At 36.8% G+C, this 20,333-nt stretch overlaps 1 protein-coding gene and 1 long non-coding RNA gene across 7 annotated transcripts in view; one reads left to right on the top strand and one right to left on the bottom strand.

Moving 5' to 3' along the window:
* The window catches only part of PRKG1 (protein kinase cGMP-dependent 1), a 1,291,606-nt gene that overhangs the window by 460,981 nt on the left and 810,292 nt on the right, over window positions 1–20,333 (bottom strand). The gene's annotated exons all lie outside the window — the stretch shown is intronic.
* LOC107966962 (uncharacterized) lies at window positions 7,201–19,120 on the top strand. Its single transcript, XR_001707018.2, has 3 exons — window positions 7,201–7,362; window positions 14,627–14,675; window positions 18,815–19,120. It is a non-coding gene; the product is annotated as an uncharacterized LOC107966962 (long non-coding RNA).

Here is a 20,333-nt window from a genome sequence, read left to right as displayed (position 1 = left end):
AAAGTAAAATTATTTCACATCTTGTCTATTGTGCTATATTTTAATAAGATACAAGTTACTTCCCAAATAATTCAATCTCTCCTTTCTTGATGATTAACAGGTGACAAACACATGAAGAGAAGAGCCCTCCTCCTTTCTCCTTTGTTCTTTACCTGGGAATGAGAACTCTGGCTGTCATGGTTCCAGCTCTCTGTAAAGAAACCCTTTCCCTAGACATAGAAGACACCTTTTGACAGGGTCCATTCCTCCTAAGAGGCAACCCCTGTTTCCCAAATGATAAGTCCTAGGAGTTTATCCAGCAGATATAAACATTTAATGGGCCTTATTAATAGCTTTTGTCCATTTTTGAAGGCATAAACACAGTACTTCAGAAAACTCTACTCAAATTGAGAGTTTTTATTATCAACTTAGTCCTCACCAGCACTTCCTCAATCCTCTGGAGGACTAGCTACATTTAAGTGAAAGATTCTTGGCTCCCAGAGGGAGTAGCTAAACAAATTTTCTCTATTGCCATATATTTTACTAGAACATATTCTTAAAAATGTATGCACAGCATGGGATCTGGGGCAGTTATACTGGTTTATAGTAGGAAACTATTAGCTTCTTTTGTTGGAGTTTTTAAGAGCTGCATTTAGAGTAGTGTGCTGTGGGACTCTCCTCATATTCAGCCTAAATTGTTCTATCTTATCCACGGTGACACTGTTAAATGTACTACCACAGTCTAATCCACAGTGGCTATCACAGTTTCTCCAGCTAATAATCTAGTAAAGCCATCTGAGAAAGAGATGATAAGATAGAGAATTCATGATGGCCCCTTACCCTAATAGCTTTTACAAATCAACTCCTTGCCATACTATTCTAGTATTGTACCCATGAATGGGCATCAAGTTCACTGTCTTGTAAACCCACCTGCTTCTCCTTTCTTCTCTGATTTCTCATCTTTACTTCCCCACAGCATCAACTGCTGAGAAATCATAGACAAAGGCCAGACTTTGGAACTTCAATCTGGAGATTTTAGGGATGGGACGGTTTTGAGCCTTGATGACTGACCCTCTCTGCCCTTGTCTCCAGTTCCCTCCACACCCCAAACCTTCTCATGCATTCCTGCTAGATTAATTTTAAAAATGTGCAGCTAAATTCTGACACCTGCTCAAATACCTTTAATAGCTTTCTGTCATCTACCAAATTAAGTTTAGATTACTCCTTATGGTATTTCCTAGGGGAAATATGGGAGCTAGAATTTGGGGAGCTCAGGGTGAGGTGTCAGGCAGCTGTTGTAGGCACAGGAGACTGGCAGGAACAGACCACGGACTCTCTAAAGGCATCATCAACTAAATTTTCCCATCTCTGTACTGTTGCTCAGGGTGTGTCTTTGCCTACAGTGCTCTTGTCCCTGTCTCTGAACGTGTAATGTTAAATTTTGTCTCGATTTTTCTGTCCATTTGGAACACCTACTGTACTTTTTCCTGAGAGGACTGATTTTTATTCTTATATTATGATCTTTTTGCTCTTGCGTCATTACAAAGATCAGATAACAGGAGAAAGGGGAAAGAGCTTGGTAGAATCTGAAAACAGCAAAAATCATGCAGATGCGACTCAGTGATTTCTAAAATCTAAAAATACTTAGTTGGTCTCTATTAATTTGCCTAATTAATTTCTAGCCCATACAGAAAATGTACATGTATACTCCACTCACGATTAGTTTTAACTATTTCCAACTTCAATAACTAACATTACGGCTACAGTGACCCATTCTTACAAACCAGAGTAAGTCAGTATTTCTGGTAGTTTGGAGAACAAATAAAAAGCTGAAAACCACTAACATGGGGGAAAATTACGATGATTATACAGATTAAGGCCCCAGTAATTTGAGAAAAACTATTTTTTATCCAAATTGTAACTGCTACTCAAATTATAATTCCAAACATTGAACACTGATATGATTTGGGTATTGTCCCTCCAAATCTCATGTTGAAATGTGATCCTCATTAGTGGAGGTGGGGCCTGATGGGAGGTGTTTGAGTCATGGGGGTGAATCCCTCATGAATAGCTTGGTGATCTCCCCATGGTAATGAGTGAGTTCTTGCCCTGTTAACTCACGTGACAGCTGGTTGTTCAAAGGAGCCTGGCACCTCCTCCTCTCTTTCTTGCTGCCTCTCTTGCCATGTCACACACCTGCTCCCCCTTCACCTTCTGGCATGAGTAAAAGCTTTCTGAGGCCTCACCAGAAGCCAAGAAGATGCTGGCAGTATGCTCATACAGCCTGTAGAACCATGAACCAAATAAACCTCTTTTCTTCATAAATTACCCAGTCTCAAATATTCCTTTATAGTAATGCAAAATGGACTAACACAAACACCTTGACTTTTACAAGTGTGTTAGACATTAATCCACTAATTCTTATGCCATGCCTATATCCACAAAAGATAAGAAACAATCAACAATATAAAAACTTAAATAAAGCCAGATGAAAAAAAGTTAAAATAACAAAATTTCCAAAAGAAAATGCATACTGTATTTCCAACACTAAGTTACTCTAGTTGAACATTATATCTAAGGCTAAATTCATCTCAGGCAATAATGGAAATGTGGTTTGCAATGTCTGACTAACTAAAGTATTCACATTCATCACGAGGCAGGATAAATGCTGTCCAAGCACCAAGACCTATAAGGAATTTATCATATGGATATACAAATCCTTGATAATAGGCCAGGAGTGGTGGCCCTCGCCTATAGTCCTAGAACTTTGGGAGGCCAAAGCGGGAGAATCACTTGAGCCCAGGAGTTCAAGACCAGCCTAGGCAACATGGCAAAAGCTCATCTCTACAAAATGTACAAAAATTGGCTGGGCATGGTGGTGCACACATGTAGTCCTAGCTACTCGTTAGGCTGAGGCAGAAGATTTGCTTGAGCCCAGTAGTTCGAGGCTTCAGTGAGCTAAGATTGCACCACTGCACTCTAGCCCAGGTGACAGAGCAAGATCTTGTCTTAAAAAAAAAAAAAAAAAAAAAAAAAAGGAGAGAGAGAGAGAAAAAAATTCTGGATAATATTACCAACAATTTATCTGAAGATAATTCTTATACCAATTAGGGATGGATATTTTAAATCATTTCAACATTTCTATGGAATACTACCATAGTTTAGGTATTTTAGACATTGATGCCCTCTTTCAAGACAGAATTAGGAAACCTAAAAAATGCATAGCTAACACTGGGCTTTAACCTGTCTCTCTCAAACATCGAAATGTTTCAAGAAATTTTCAACAATTTATAGATAAATTCATGGATGAATTCTCTGACATGTGTCATAAGTGTCAGGAGTTGATGATGCTGAGAAGAGAGGTACACTCAAATGTTATATACTAGATATGAAGACAGAAGAAATGCCCTTCCACTGAGAAAACTTGGAAGCCCTGTGATTCATGTTACAATTGGCTCCTGAGTTTGAAATGGCTAGTCCAGGGTTATCCCTTTGCATTTCAAAGTAATTCCACTGTTATTAGTTTCACCCTATATGCCATACAGAAGCAATGGATATAATTTATTGGTTAATGAGTTCCATTAAATTTTTTCCCCAAAAGCATGGATCTATCCATGCTTCCTATTATGTTAGACTTTTTATTAAAGTCTAGCATATTGTTTATCTGCCCTCATTTTATCTTGTTTTAATTTAAAAGGGTGGTTCTCAAGCTTTTTGGTCCCAGGACCCTTATACATTCCTAACAGTTGTTTATATGTGTTGTATCTATCTACATTTACCATGTTAAATAGTGACTGGAAAGTTTTAAAACATATAAGTATCCAAGCATACATATTATTAGCTGTCTTAGCCTCTAAAAAACTCCACTGTAACCTTGTGAGACAATGAAAAAGAAAAGGAAAATAATACCTTAGCATTATGAGAATAGTTTTGACCTCATGAATTCCCACTAAATAGTGTCAGGAATGCCCATGAATCTCCATATCATATTTTGAGAACCACCAGTTTAGAAGAACCACCACTAACAAAGGAAAAATCAGCTGTATGCAAAACAGAAGAAAAAGGGCTACACTCCAGGCATGCACATACATCTTAAAGTTGTCCCCTGGGCAGGGTGCACTGCCCTGATGCACCACACAAGGGAAACACAGGGGGATGACCACATTGGACTGACTCACAATTATTAGCCCCCTAAGCCTTTCCTAAATTTTATAGAGCTAGGCACTCTCATCTAGCTTAGATTATCTCCAGAACTGAACAGGAGAAACTGGTGGGACACAGAACATTATCAATCCATGTGGTAATCACTGATTTCATTATGACCCATGGTACGTGTGTACGCCTTAAAGTAGAGGGGTATTTACAAAAATTGCACAAGACAATCTATGTGGCTGACAGAAAAAAATATTGCTAATTCTATCTACGTTTCTCTTACCTTTTTTTTCTTCATTTAGCACCGTTTGTTCAATAGCTCCCTATTTCCCCAATTCCTAGCCCTATAAACCCCCAGTTCATGCTCTGTTTTTATGAGTTCTACTTTTTTTAGTTTCTACACTTAAGTAGGATTATGTAGTATCTATCTTTCTGTGCCTGGCTTTATTTCACTTAGCACAATGTCCTCAAGGCTCATCCATGTTGTGAATGGCAGTATTTTCTCTTTTTAAGGCTCAATAATATTTCATTGTGTGTGTATACACACATATAAATACACACACCATATACACACACATAAATGACATATGTATATATACATATATACATATGACATACATACATATGTTATATATATGTGTGTGTATATATATGTGTATATATATACATATTCTTTATTCATTCATCTTGTAGATGGACACAGATTAATTCCATGTCCTGTCTATTGTGAATACATTGTAGTAAATATGGAGTGCAGATATCTCTTCACCATACTGATTTGATTTCCTTTGGCTATGTATTCAGAAATGGGATTACTTGAACATATGGTAGTTCTATTTTTAATTTTTTGAGGAAGCTCCATACTGTTTTCTGTAATGACTGTAACAATTTACATTCCCAACAACAGTGCATAAAGATTCCCTGAAGATCAACTGACCATATGCATGAGTTTATTTCTGGGCTCTCAATTCTATTTAATATCTTATCTTTTCATAAATCTTATTTTGTATATGTATTAGTTCAGACATTTAAGTATTTAATGTCTTAAATATATAAGGTCAATATATAGGTCAATATATATAGGTCAATACAGGTCAATGTGCTAAAATATATATAGGTCAATGTGCTAAATATAAATATATAGGTCAACATGCTAAAAATATTGTTAATGGGGTGTACACTCAAAATATTTGCAGACTATGTGGTATTTTATTTGATTAAAATGTTTTAACCAAATAAATTAAGATTGACAATACTAAATACTGTCAGGATCTGGAACAAACCTCTTTTTTAATATTTTTTAGGAGTATAAATTAGTTCAACCACTGTGCAAAATTATATAGCACTATCTATAAAAGTTATATATATGCTTCCTATATAACCCAGAAATTTTATTCTCAGGTATATACTTAAGAGAAATGAAGGCAGACGCTCACCAAAAACATGCTCAAGAATGTTTCCAGCAGCTTTATTTATACTAGCCTCAAAATGGCAATAATCCAAATGCCCTTTGTCAGTAAAAATGAATAAACAAATGGTGGCATATTTATGCAAGAGAATGTTACAAAGCAAGAATAAAGAATTAACTTTTGATACACACAGCAAAAGGTACGACTCTTCTAGACATAATGTTTAGCAAAAGAAACCAGACACAGAAGAGTACATACTACCTGATTCCATTCAACTGAAGTTGAAAAAGGGCAATACTAATCCGTAATGGTAGAACTCAGAATAGTGGTTACATTTGGCAGAGGAGATTAACTACAAGGCGATTTGGGAGGGCCTTCCAAAGAAGTGGAAATGTCCTATATTGTGAGCTGGTATTTTTTACGTGAGTATATAAATATGTAAACATTCATTGATCTGTACTTTCAAGATTTGTGTACTTTACAGTACTCTGATATACTGAAATAAAAAATACTGTAAGAGTTATAACCAAATTAGGAAGTATCCAACTTAATTTTCTCCCCATCAAAACTAGAAAAGATCTATGAGAATCTTCTTTATCCACATGAAAACCCAATGCGTACAGTAGGCTTAAAAGCAAACCACAAGTTTTCCATTACAAAGCCAAAAATCAGTCTCGCTTTCCTCCAGGATCATTCCCAGACACTGCCATTTTCCACTGCCTAAGAATAACCAGATTAGCTCCTGCTCTGAAGCCATAGCAAGGGTATGTGTGAAGGTGTGGGGTGTGGTCCTAGGCTCATAGGAAACAGCAGGAAAAAAAAGGCAGAGAATCAGATTAGCAGGAGGTGTGCCTCTGCTTCTGTAGGTTGGACATTTTGGGGACAGAGGTCCTACCACACAACAGGTGCTCAAGATGCACACTGTAGATTGAGGTTATGTTGTCTTTCATCCTAATGCTTTTCATTATTACACCTACCCTATCCCCTGGTCTCACAGAACTAAGAATCCTTAAAACTGAGAAAAAGAAGTAGATGGTGGCAGCATAAGAAAACAAAGAAGAGTTTGGAAAATTTTAATATTAAATAACATGGAAGGATATAATATTAAATTATCAGCAACATTAAAGCTGCACAGTTGTCACTAAAATAATTAGGTTAAAAGTTGCACATAAACAGGAAAATAGTTGCATATAACAGTTGTACATAAATAGTAAAATCCTTAAATAGCTATCAGTAGGTATCTGACATTAGGTATTTTTGGAAGGTGACTGCAATGATTTGTCTTTTCAGTTTCTATAATTTTTATAAAATATATTCTTTATTAATTTATAAGTTGAACATTGAATAATTTTTAAAATCTTTTTTAAAAAAGCTATTTGAAACCCACATAAAGATGTCATCTGTGCCTCAATTGTCATGATGATGAAGCTTTTCATTCTCAATGATTATGAATTTATCACTGACTTCAGCTCTCCTCAAGTTATGACTTTTTCTGGGTATATCAAGGTCTTTAGCTACAATGTTACTCTAGTGTGATTCACCCTCTAATTCACTGTCTTCAGCATAGACCCTCAGCGTCATGAAAATTCCAGATCTGTCCCTTTGTGCCCCTGGGACTGTGTGGCTTGTTTCCCTGGTTTGTATTCTGGCTCTTTCACCAACATTCTATTCCTTCTAGAGGGTCACTTACTCCCCTAGATTCTATTTCCTTTTCCTGACTCCTGCAAATACTATCTCCATTTATTTTATCAAACCCAGCTTCAACTAACTCTGTAGAGATCAAACTAATTGGCATGGATGGCAGCAGGACACGATGAGCCAGGTGAGATCAGGATAAGACATATAGACAGGTTCTTGGACCAAAATAGTGAGGTATGCAGAAACATGGACATAATGAAGTTTGCTGACTGCTATAGTTTGGATGTTTGTCCCCTCTAAGACTTGTGTTGAAATTTGACCCCCAGTGTTGGAGGTGGGGCCTAATGGGAGGTATTTGGGTTATGGGAGTGAATCCCTTATGAATAGATTAATGCCCTGGGCAGGATGGGAAAAGGGTGCGTTGAGTTTTCTATTAGTTCCTGTGAAAGCTGGTTGCTAAAAAAGAAAAAAAAAGCCTGATACCTCCCCTCTCTTTCTTGCTTCCTCTCTCACCACGTGATCTCTATACATGCCTTCTCCCCTTCACCTTCCACCACGAGGGGAAGCAGCCTGAAGCCCTCCTCAGATACAGATGCTGGTATCATGCTTCTTGTACAGCCTGGAGAACCATGAGTCAAATAAACCTCTTTTCTTTATAATTTACCCAGCCTCTGGTATTCTTTTACAACAATATTAAACAGACTAAGGCAGTGACAAAGCCAGTACTGAAGAGAGAATATGTATGCGTGTGCTGTGATTCTCAGAAAGCAAACATCTAGGGATTAAATAGGAGAGATCAAACACATTGTATAGTGTAGTATAATCAGATTGTTGTGAAATTTATACAAAAAATATCTATTTAAAGTAGTCAGCCATGTATTTCGAGATGTCAGAGCTATCTAACAAAGGCTATAAAGAAGAAACACTACTTGTAAAAGAAAGAAAATATCTCTTTTCTAGCATGTTTGTTTTTTTTGTAATCAAACAGAGTATCTTTTGTCTATATTATGGGGCTTCGAATTTAAGTAGAAACTGTTTAGTGCTAGAAAGACTAACTAGATGTTAGAATTCTGAGAGTCAGAAACAGTGAAGACTCTCTGGATGAACTGTTATTAGTGAGACAATGTATCCTTAATGTAGGCTAAATAAATTCTAAAATAATATTCTAGAAGAGACTCCAATCTCCTTGCACTGGTTTGACTTCTTATCTAATACAAAAGCTAATTTTGATGTGTTTCTATATGATAACAAAATCTGATTTAGGTTAATTCTATATGTCCCATATAGAATTCTGCATATTTTCAGATGGCCCAATCCTTGCTACTACATTCTGGCACACTGTCTTCCATCTGTTGAGATAGGTGTCCAAAAGGACTTAAAATATGAATTGGACACATTTAACATAGCAGAATATACCAGTTTAAATGAAAAAAAGTGATTACTTGTTGTTTATACATAAGTCTTACCTTTAAGAAGCAATTGACTACACTTATACATATGAATGTATTGATTTATTGTGAATGAGAGAAGGAAAGAAAAGAGAAGAAGAGGAAGGAAAAAATGAAGTTAATGTCATTTAGAATAATATTCATTAACTGAAAACAAGTCAATAACTTCTTGCTGTTCAGTATTTAACTACTTTTCATACTCATTTATTGGTTGGTCCTAGATTATTTTGTCATATTTTTATCCAGACAAGATAGAAACATAAATTAAAAATAACAACACCACATATGTTTATTGCAGCACTGTTCACAATAGCAAAGACTTGGAACCAACCCAAATGCTCATCAGTGATAGACTGGATAAAGAAAATGTGGCATATACACACCATGGAATACTATGCAGCCATAAAAAAGGATGAGTTCATGTCCTATGCAGGGACATGGATGAAGCTGGAAACCATCATTCTCAGCAAACTAACATAGGAACAGAAAACCAAACACTGCATGTTCTCACTCATAAGCGGGAGTTGAACAATGAGAACACATGGACACAGGGAGGGGAACTTCACACACCAGGGCCTGTCAGGGGAGGGGGGGCGCTAGGGGAGGGATAGCACTAGGAGAAATACCTAATGTAGATGATGGGTTGATGGGTGCAGCAAACCACCATTGCACATGTATACCATTGTCACAAACCTGCACGTTCTGCACATGTATCCCAGAACTTAAAGTATAATTAAAAAAAAATAAAAATAAGTATAAAATCTGCCATTCCTTTGGGCCCCGCTACCCCAAACACCAAGATCTAATTTCAAGAAGCAATGCTAAGTGTACAGAGTTCAACGCACATAAAACCAACCTAAAGTCAAAATTTGTAACAATTTAGAATTCTGTATAATTAAAATTCTTAAATTTTAATATTTCTTTTCTTGCTTTCTTGGCTGTGTTCCTGTTAGATTTATTTATGTATTTAATTTCTTTAAAAAATAAAACAAGCAAATCCATCCTGCAAGGCAACTTTGATTTATCTTCATTTGCACAACAAACCAGAGCACTTACATAGTTTTTTCCAAACCTGGAATACAATGTTTACCCATTGGACCCCCTCCAGCCAACAGGGAAAACAGTATTTATTCAATTGCTTGAAAAGTACTGAATAATTTTAAGCACTCTATACGTATTTATAAAATAACTAAAATTGTGCTGCTTAATTGGAGTTCTTCTGGGCTTTAGCATAAATACTCTATCACTTATTATACACACAAAGTAAATAATAAAATTACATCATTATTAGAACTCAAAGAAAAAATCCTCTCTCCTCTGTTTTGAAATTACTTTTAAAAACCTCAGATTTAACTATGGATAGATGACTACACACACACACACACACACACACGCCAAAATTATATGTTAGGAACTTTTCCATGAATTGAAATGTTTATAGAAATGCACTTCCAAGGAATATTTTCAATATATTTGTAATGATTTTTGCACATATTCACCAACTGACATTACTTTTTTTATTCTATAAAAAGTTTAAAAATATTTGTTCTATTATTCTTCCTCTGACATTACCCATTTACAGGAAACTGGCCTGATAAATTAACAGAATGAGGATTTTTGGATTGGACCTGGTTTTAAATCCAAACCCAGGCTCAGGGAGAGACCAGCATAATGAATCAATGTATTAAGTCTCTTAGCCAAGGACTTAGTCTTTTCTTGGACTAAACAGGGCTTATCTGTGTGAGATTCATTACTGATGCTGGGAAATTGCTAATTTTCACGATTCTAGTTACTGCCTCAGTAAAATGGAAATGCCTTAGTAAAATCATATTGGTAAATAAATTATGATTAACTTTCTTAAAGGAGCTGTCAAAATTAAGTGAGATAATAATGTGTGTAAGGAGGCAGGTGCCAGCTTATTCTGTTTTGAGTTTTGGATTTCCCTTGCTCTCCCTCACTGCCTTGAAAACACTCACACAGGGTTTGGTAAAGGGAGTGTTCACAACAAAGCCCCTAGTTGTGCTGTGAAGCACTGTGCTCATGCTGCCTCTAAGGGCTTCCCTTTCCAGAGGCTGCTTTCCCTGCACCCTAGAAAGGGTCAGAAAATCAGGATTCTCAGATTCATAGACACCCATGCTGCCCAACAGCCAGATTCTAAGCTGTCCGTTAAGAGTTCGCCTTGGTAAAATCATATTGATAAATAAATTATGATTAACTTTATTCCAAGCCAAAACCAAAAACAAACAAACAAAAAAGGACCTATGATGCTAATTCTGACTTTCTCATGCTTTTTTTAAACTGACAAACTGATGTATTGGCCTCTTCTCAGGACAGATGAAATGTACACACTAAGATGCTTTCTTTGTCTAAATTGCCCTAGTATTTATTTTGCACCTCAGCAGTATTTTTTCATTCCCACTTCCGATTCTCTATCAGATTTCTCTCCAACCAAGAGGAAGTGGGTTTCTATATCAAGCAGAGAAATCTATGTTGCTGGGATCCCAGAAGACCACCCTTCTTAATTTTTCCCAGTAACTCATGGATTCTCTCTGAATTTGTTTGTTACAGAATGGTTTTCCTTATGGAAAAGAACTCACTCCCAGATGCACTAATCCTCCATGTACAAAACATTTTACAAGCATGGAACTGTTATTAGGCTCAATCTGGATGATACAGAAATAAAATACGCCTTACTACAGGAACGATTCATAAGGTTCAAAGCTACAACAGGCTAGAGGAATATTAAACTGCTTTGTCACACTGTTTTAGATTTTTGGAACCCCAGAGTTTTGAGAAAGTATTCTCATGGAGATAGTGAGGAAAAGTTGCCTACAGTCCTTAAAGAGACTGCCCTGGTAACCCAGGCTCAGGGAGAGGCCAGCACAATGAATCAATTTATTAAGTCCCTTAGCCGAGGACTTAGTCTTTTCTTGGACTAAACAGGACTTATCTGTGTGAGATTCATTACTGACTCAAGTGGAAGATTTTACCACAAATATAATCAACTATCTTATTAATTAGTTGCAAGAAGTAGAAAAAACTTACATGTATGGAGGTGAAAGTACCAATATGAAATGTGCAGATGAATAATTTTTTAAAAATTAGCCTATAATTATGCAAATATCTGAGATTACATTGTCTTTCTTTTCTTAATAAAAAATGGATCAATATGGAGACATTTGTGCAAATGCTAGATGACAACATAAAATTAATGGCCAGTTTTAGATTTACCTGCTCCTTGTGTCATCTTTAATGAGAATGAATCTGCTACCACGAAATGGTCTGTGAGCAAACCAACTCAAAAATGGGGTGAGAAAGTGCCTCTCTATTTATTCTTCCTAATATTTCCCTTCAAATTAAAACTATACCAGCTTTGTCAAGCTTAATTCTAATGCAGGTTTCACAAACTTCTAGAAAAGCTCTATTAAAGATCAAAGCTTAAGAGCTCAATAGGTCTGTCATTGAGTCTTAAAAAACAAACAAAAATAATTAAGTTCTAACAGCCCCCCAAATTGTTTTAATATGCACCTTCTCTTTCCCATCTCTTTTTGTAAATGATAGAAGAAAAATCTGGGGAATGGGAAATCATTATTTTAATTTCCCAGAATTGTGATCTCTACAGACTGATTAGACAATATTGTTGTATTTTATATAATTTGTGCCCCAAAAGTGGCATCTTCATTTGTTCAGGTTAAAGTGTACAAAAGATACTTTGTATATGTCCAAACAGTTCAATTCCTTAAAAGATCACAGAGCATAGCCTAAGCAAGAACAGGTCCCACTTACAGACTACAACCTGTGCTTGAGGAGCTCAAAGGCAGGAGGTTAAAAAAGAACCAGAAATGCAGTGTCTGAATGTCTGCAGAAGACACTGATCCTGAGTTGTAAGTCATTTAATATTTATTTTAGAAATCATGGTGTCTGCTTATGTACAGGTGGTGGGTTTCCAAACAACTGAAAGCCCCTTCACTGAGCCTATGTAATTCTAAGACATTGTCACTTGTTTGAAGTGATAGCTCTTAAGCTATTACTGAGCATTTTTTTGAGAACATATTCTAGAGGGGTGAGAGGAAGGGAAAATACTACCGAGGTTTGGGAGGAGGGCACTGAGAGAGAAAAATATGGTGAATAGGAAACCCAGGTACTCCAAGAACAAAATCAACCTAAGGCTGAAATCTCCAGGCTAAGTAAATGCCAATTTAATGAGCAGGACAGCAATGTGCAGGGACTAATATTTGGGTATCCAGAATTTATTGAGGCAGTATAGGGTGGAGTTTAAGAGTATCAGTTCTATAGACACTGGCTCTACCCTGAATACCTGTGTAGTTTTCTTTATCTGTTTGGCCTTAGTATTCTTACCTATAAAATGGAAATGATGTTATAATAGTACTTACTTTACGAATTTTTGTTGAGAATAAGTTAATACATCTGCAGCATTTTGAACACTACTTGGCACACACTCAATAAATTTTTACTAACATATTATTTTGTTTATTTCTAACTATGGTCCTTGATAGTGGGAGGGTTTACTACATTTTTTATTGCACCTAAATGTAAAGAATCTTGCCTACGATTATATTAGGTTGGTGCAAATGTAATTGAAGTTTTGGCATTGTTGAAATTTGCCATTTTATATTGGAATACATTCTTAAATAAATGTGGCTATGTCATACATCATTTTATGCTTTTTTGCCAATGACTTATTACTTTATGCTTTTTTGCTAATGGCTTATTACTTTATGCTTTTGTGCTAATGGCTGATTACTTGCTGTTTATTTTATGCTTATTTTAGACTATGGAAATGATGTTAGACAAAAAGCAAATTCAAAAGATTTTTCTTATTTGAGTTTGAAGTGGGTCCTAAAGCAGCAGAGGCAACTTGAAACATCGACAACACATTTGGCCCAGGAACTGCTAATGAATGTACAGTGCAGTGGTGTTTCAAGAAGGTTTGCAAAGGAGAGGAGAACCTTGAAGATGGAGAACATAGTGGCTGGCCATCGGAAGTTGACAACGACCAGTTGACAGCAATCATCTAAGCTGATCCTCTTACAACTACACAAGAACTTGCCAAAAAACTCAACAGTCATTTGTCATTTGAAGCAACTTGGAAAGGTGAAAAAGATCAATAAGTGGGTACCTCATGAGCTGAGAGAAAAAAAATCATCATTTTGAAGTGTCGTCTTCTCTTATTCTGTGCAACAACTACGAAGCATTTCTCGAATTGGTTCGTGACATGAAATGAAAAGTGGATTTTATCCAGCAATCAGTGATGACCAGCTCAGTGGCTGGACTAAGAAAAAGCTCCAAAGCACTTTCCAAAGCAAACTTGCACCCAAAAAAGTTATGGTCACTTGTTGGTGGTCTGCTGCCAGTCTGATCCACTGCAGCTTTCTGAATCCTGGCATAACCACTATGTCTGAGAAGTACACTTAGCAAATCGATGAGATGCACTGAAAACTGCAATGCCTGCAGCTGGCATTGGTCAACAAAAAGGGCCCGATTCTTCCCCATGCAATGCCTGCCCACGCATCGCACAACCAATGTTTCAAAAGTTGAATGAATTGGGCTAAGAAGTTTTGCCACGTTTGTCGTATTCACCTGACCTCTTGTCAACTGACTACCACTTCTTTAAGCATCTCGACAACCTTTTGCAGAAAAAACACTTCCACAACCAGCAGGATGCAGAAAATGCTTTCCCAAGAGTTTGTCAAATCCCTAAGCATGGATTTTTATGCTACAGGAATAAACAAGCTTATTTCTCATTGGCAAAAATGTGTTGATTGTAATGGTTCCTATTTTGGTAAATAAAGATGTGTTTGAGCCTAGTTATAATGATTTAAAATTCACAGTCAAAACTGCAATTACTCTTGCACCAACCTATCATATACCTATAAATGGTGAAACCAGGATTTAAACCCAGGCGCTCTTCATATTAATAAGTCATACAAATACTTAAAATATTTGAAATATATTTTGTACTTTCATCTTATGTCCTAGATAAGTGGTTCTCCAAGAATGATCCCCAGACTAGCTGCATGAGCATCAGGTGAGAACTTAAAAAATGCACATTTTCTGGCCCCATTCCAAATCTATCACTAAAAGTGGATATTACAAGGGCATCTCTGTGCAGTTACTTTCTCTTTCCTTAGAGGATATGACAACTTAGGCAAGATCTTCACAGAATATCCTATAGGAAAGGCAAAAACACTAGGACATATGTTTAGTCAAGATTGTGGGGAATTTTACCTTGAAGATTTTGAACAAAACAAAGATGATATTCTGGGATAGTAAAATTTCAGACTTGCCCAGGCACAGGGATCATTTTATTAGCAATTTTCTGGGTGATGTGAGGCAGCTCTCCTCACCGATCTAGGCCCAGTTCTCTCACCAGTAGAATGAATAAACTTTCACACTCCTCACAACTTTATATTCTACTCAACAAACTCTAATTCTGTCCCGACTACACTTTTAGAAATATGATAAAATACAATTAAAATATCAAAATAAAATGCCTGTTGGATTGAGTTATTAAAAAAATGAAACCAGATTTTTAAATTGGATCAAAGAAGGAAAAGCTTGTAAGGGCTTTAGAAATTTTATTTCTAAAAGATTGAAAATAAAGGTATATAGTTAGAATATACACAAAAGTTTATATAATATGGAATTAATAATCTAAATAAGTTGCCTTTGTGGAAAGGAACAATGAAAATATTACTAAACTACCCTCACTTTAGTTTACTGTAGTAGGGAGCTGCCATTAGAAAACAAACTATGAACTGGAGTCCAGGTAAGGTGTAATACTCAGGCTAGAGATTCAGAAACCTGAGTTTTAGTCTACGCTCTGTTTTTTACTGGGTATGAGCTTATTTTGGTCTCTTTGAGACTTAGTTGCTTCAGCTATAAAATGTGCAGAGAAATTAAATGACATCACATCTTAGATTTTTCTAAATCTAAAATCATTTAATCCTTGTTGATTTATCAGACCACAGAGGTGATGATGCATCATTATGTAGATCCCATCCAGTGACAGGTGAGGCAGAAACCACAAAATGATAAAAATGTAAAGCAATTAAACAGAAGTTTCAGAAAAGTTTGGTTGAAGTATGGCCCATAGGCAGAAGTCAAGGGGTGATCTCAACATAAAATTGACTTCCCAGTCAAGGCCATTCTGATATCAAATGAAAGTATAAAGTTTCAATAACAAAGTCACACTTTTTTTAAGGGAAAATCACTTACATTCATAATATGTATATATAAATAGGTAGCACATTTATTTAACAATATGTTGGATATATATACAAGCATTATTGTTTTAGAGAATAAGGGAAAAGCACATGTGGACTTGGGACTCACTCCCTAGTAATGGAGATAAAGAATAAGGAAGCTTTACACAGCACTAAAATCTGGCAGGATTTTTAGAATGGAAATTATGGAATAAGGAGGGATCATCAAAGCAGCTCTATGACTTGCCAAGGGCCCACCCATCATCTTGATCCTTTGTATACAGATGCTACAAGGCCCCCATAGAGGGACATAAGTTTTGGATTTTGGTTACAGATCACCTCCCAGTAATGAGGGCTTCCTGGCAAAGATTTACCCTTCTGGTTAAAAGGGGCCAAACCATATGATCAGTACTTTTAAAATTGAATAACATCTTCAAGTTCTTTAACAGTTGGAAAGTCAGGTGGGAATCAAATTATCACCAAAAATCTTCAAAGTCTGTGAACTTTACAATTATTTGTACTGAAAATATAATGTAAAGCTCAGTGGTGAATACTATTATTGCCCCCATTCAACTCAAGGAAGGGAAATCAGACATTTATAAGAGTTTTGAGAGATATCAGATTCTATTTTCCACTATGGCAGGCATACTTGATGTGTCGTCACATCTTAGATCACTCTGGAAATGCATCCATTCAAAGGGAGGGGAGTCTCTTGAGATAATCTTTATCAAGAGGGGCTGTGGAGCATCTAAGGAGATGAAACAGTACCTGTGACTGGGACAAAGGAGGATGAGAGAATAAAGAAGGAGAAGATGGAGAGTGAGATGAGTCTGGAAGAGTGTCGGGGCAGGCAGGGCTTGGAAGACAATGGTAAGAACTAGGTAGGCTTTCTCCTAGGAGTGATGGGAAGATACGGAAAGGTTTAATGCAAGAGGGATGACGTGAGCATATCTGTCTTACCAAGTGGATAAAGAAAATATTTTCTGAGGGTGAACAGGATCTACTGTGTAGCTTAAATTCCAAAAAGCCCCTGCCATCTCTCTGATTTGTCAGTGAAGCAAGTAATATAAATCAGGGTCCACCATTATCATTGTCCTCATCAGCTTCATAGTTTGGGAACAAAAGAAAACCTAGTTTCTACAAGTAAACCCCAATGGTCACACAGTTACATACTAATGCTCCTCTGGATATAAATACCAGTTTTAATAGCAGTAACAGAGAATATGCTCAGAAGAAAGTAACACAAATTAACTCTGGCAGTTATTTGGCTCATTTTTCAGAATCTGTCTTAAAAACAACAGTATTTTTTAGTAGCCAAAGATGACAGAAAATGCGGGCAACTGGCAAAATCATCGTTTGACTTATAGCAATTATGCCATGCTTAGCAGCACTGCCCTTTGAATACCTTTTTTTTTTTTTTCTATGATCTGGATAGAAACATCTGTGTTTACATCAGGGAATCTGAAATACAGGCACAAAAGAGAAATGACTAAATAGGATTAAAGAGACAGAATCACAGTTTGATGTGGCATCTAATAGCAAAGAGGAGGCCAAACCACATGACTGGGAGTTACAAAATGGGTAAATACAATGGAATAAAAATAAAACCCAACTTTGACAATAAAGAAAAACTCTTGCCTGTTAGCAGTGCATTTATATGCCTGGTGTGTCCCCTTTTCTCCTCCTCCAAACTTATGTGTTTATTCAGAAAAATGAGAAGAAACAGTGGCACCATAAGATAAGAAATTATAGAGAGCCACTCATTTTTCAGCCTGTGGCAGCTCCTGAAATTCCTCAGTCGGGAAGGCATTGGGATGTACAACAGAGACCCCTACCGAAAAGAACTCTGATAATTTGCATGATCCTTTGCTAGAGTTTTCATTTTTTTAATAGCATCGCCATTGCTTTACCCCTTTAACTCATTTACAAAGTATAAAGTATAAGATATCTATAACAGAAAAATGTAGATGCAAGTTTTATTTAGCAAACACATAGAGAAAAACATCCCCCTCTTCACAGACTGCTTTAAAGCACTTAAAGTCAATATTTTTATAATATTAAGTAAGCCTTCCTATATATGCAGTGGTGTTTCTGTTTTTGTTTTTTGAGACAGGGTCTCTCTCTGTTGCCCAGACTGGAGGGCAGTGGTGGGATTTCAGCTCACTGCAGCCTCAACCTACCAGGCCCAAGTGATCCTCCCCCCTCAGCCTCCTGAGTAGCTGGTACCACAGGCACATGCCACTGCACCTGGTAATTTTTCTATTTTTCTATTTTTTGCAGAGACAGGGTTGCACCATGTTGACCAAGCTGGTTTCAAACTCCTGAGCTCAAACAATCCGCCCACTTCGGCATCTCAAAGTGCTGAGATTACAGGCCTGAGCCACTATACCCAGCCGAAGTCATAAAGAAAAAAGTGATAAAGTCATAAAGAAAAAAGTATAAGTCACTTTTTTGAAGTCATAAAGAAAAAAGTGCTTGACTATAAAAAAAAACTTTAAAGTTTTATATGATGTAAAAGAAAGATAGGCAATTTTTTAAAAAGCAACAACAAACAGGGAGATCAAAGTAATTCTGAAGTTACAGGAAAACAATTAATTTTGTCTTCTGAGTTTTTGATAGTATCTATCATTGAGGCTATTATGCCATCTCTTAATAGCCTTGAAAAATAAATGGTACCAAGTATAGCTAACCTGGGGATGTGAAGAAGGAATTAATATTATTCACTCTTCTGGCTTTTGGAGCTCAGAAAAACACACCCTGAAGGGAAGGCCTCAGAAGTCCTTTCTTTCTGACCTTCTCCTGCCTCCTATCTCTGGCTTCTCATTCTCCCCTGAGGCAAGCCATAGAAACTAGAATTCCTTTTCCCCAAAGCAAGTCATAGAGACAGACTCCTTTTTCCCCCGAAAGCCATCCATAAAGCCTAAAAATATTATTTTAACCTTCCCCTGCTTTTGTTTGACAGCTGTCATGCAGAAATTAAGATTCTCATTCCAAAGGAGTCCTACCTCATACCTGGAAGGAAGAAATGCTACAACAGAGAGGCCAAGAAGAATCTCAACAGACAAGCCTTGCTAGTTTTCCTCACTTAGGCCACTATCATTAGAGCACTCTGTTTTCATTCAAGCACAATTCTATCACTGCCCATTCTTCATTAAACCTAAGCATAAAAATGCAGTTTTCCCCTGTATCGTCAGGACTTCATTCAGAAAGGCTCCTGTGTCATCTTAATCTTTAATTAAATAAATCTGTAATGCTTTTCTCTTGTTAACCCGTCTTTTTATATAAGTGTGTCATCCATGACCCTTACAATAGAGAGGAAAGGGATGGTACCCTTTCCACCCCTACATGGCTTCATGGATGTGTGACTTGTACCGAAGAATAGGACCTGCGCTTACAAGGTTCCTACATTTGATTTAATGCTGTGCTGTCAAGGTCTTTAATTTTTTATCAATTTTTGAAAGAGGTCCTGCATTTTCATTCTTCAATGAGTGCTGAAAATTATGTACTGGCTCTGTACTCACTGTTCTATAAAGTGCCTATCTACAAAGCAGTAAGTTTTGTGCCAAAGAAGAATACAAAGATATTTAAGAAATAACCCTAGTTCTAAACAGCTTATAGTCTAGAAGTAGAAATAAGCTTAAGGTGAAATTATAATAAAACAAAGCAGACAATAAAACACATGGCAGAGATGAAGCTCCAGAGGAGGAAAGACGTGACTTCTCAGTGTAATGAGGTAAGTATACATGGAAAGGCAGCTTTTAGTTGGGTCCAAAAAGCAGAGAAGAATTTGAACATTGACAGTGATGGAGGAGAGGGGCAGGCAGAGAGGGAGTGTGCTGTGAAAAAGCACAGGGAAGGCATGGGTACATGGAATTGTTTGGTTTGCAGGAAGAGAGAAGAATCCAGGCTGAAAAACCTCACTGTTTTTGGCTATAGGAGGGCCTTGAATGTCCAACTAATGAGGCTGTAAATAATGCAACAGGAACTGTGCACCATTGAAAAAGTTATAGAGAGAGAACCAGTTGGTCACAGTTGTAATTTAGGAAGATTAAAGCTGGCCTCAGGCAATGATGGTCATCCTGTCACCTCTCTGGACTCCCGGCCCAGTCCTATGTTCACAAACAATGTGAACTTGATGTTTTATGGAGTAGCCAGATGGAAAGTGACATCCAAGTCAGCAACCACCTCTTTTTTTATTCAGCCAGTTAAACTCTGCCAGCTCTATTCTGACCAACAAAAAATGTTCACTTACTTTGGAGAGCCAATTTTATTGTTTAAGATTTGAATTTGAACACACACACACATACACACGTGCGTATGCACAGATTGAGACATCTCCATCTCCTGAAATAGTGCCACCAGAAAGAGTTCTTGTTAGAGTCATTTGAGATAGCATTGGCACTCAGTCCATTTTCTTGGAAAAACAAACTTATGGAAGCTAAAATCAATATCGTAAGTGTCCAACGCTTAGGTATGTGAGA

The sequence above is a fragment of the Pan troglodytes genome, chromosome 8 (assembly GCF_028858775.2).
Source record: "Pan troglodytes isolate AG18354 chromosome 8, NHGRI_mPanTro3-v2.0_pri, whole genome shotgun sequence".
Taxonomy (NCBI): Eukaryota; Metazoa; Chordata; class Mammalia; order Primates; family Hominidae; genus Pan; species Pan troglodytes.
Note: the sequence above shows the minus strand (reverse complement) of the source record. Positions and strands in the feature narration are given on the sequence as shown.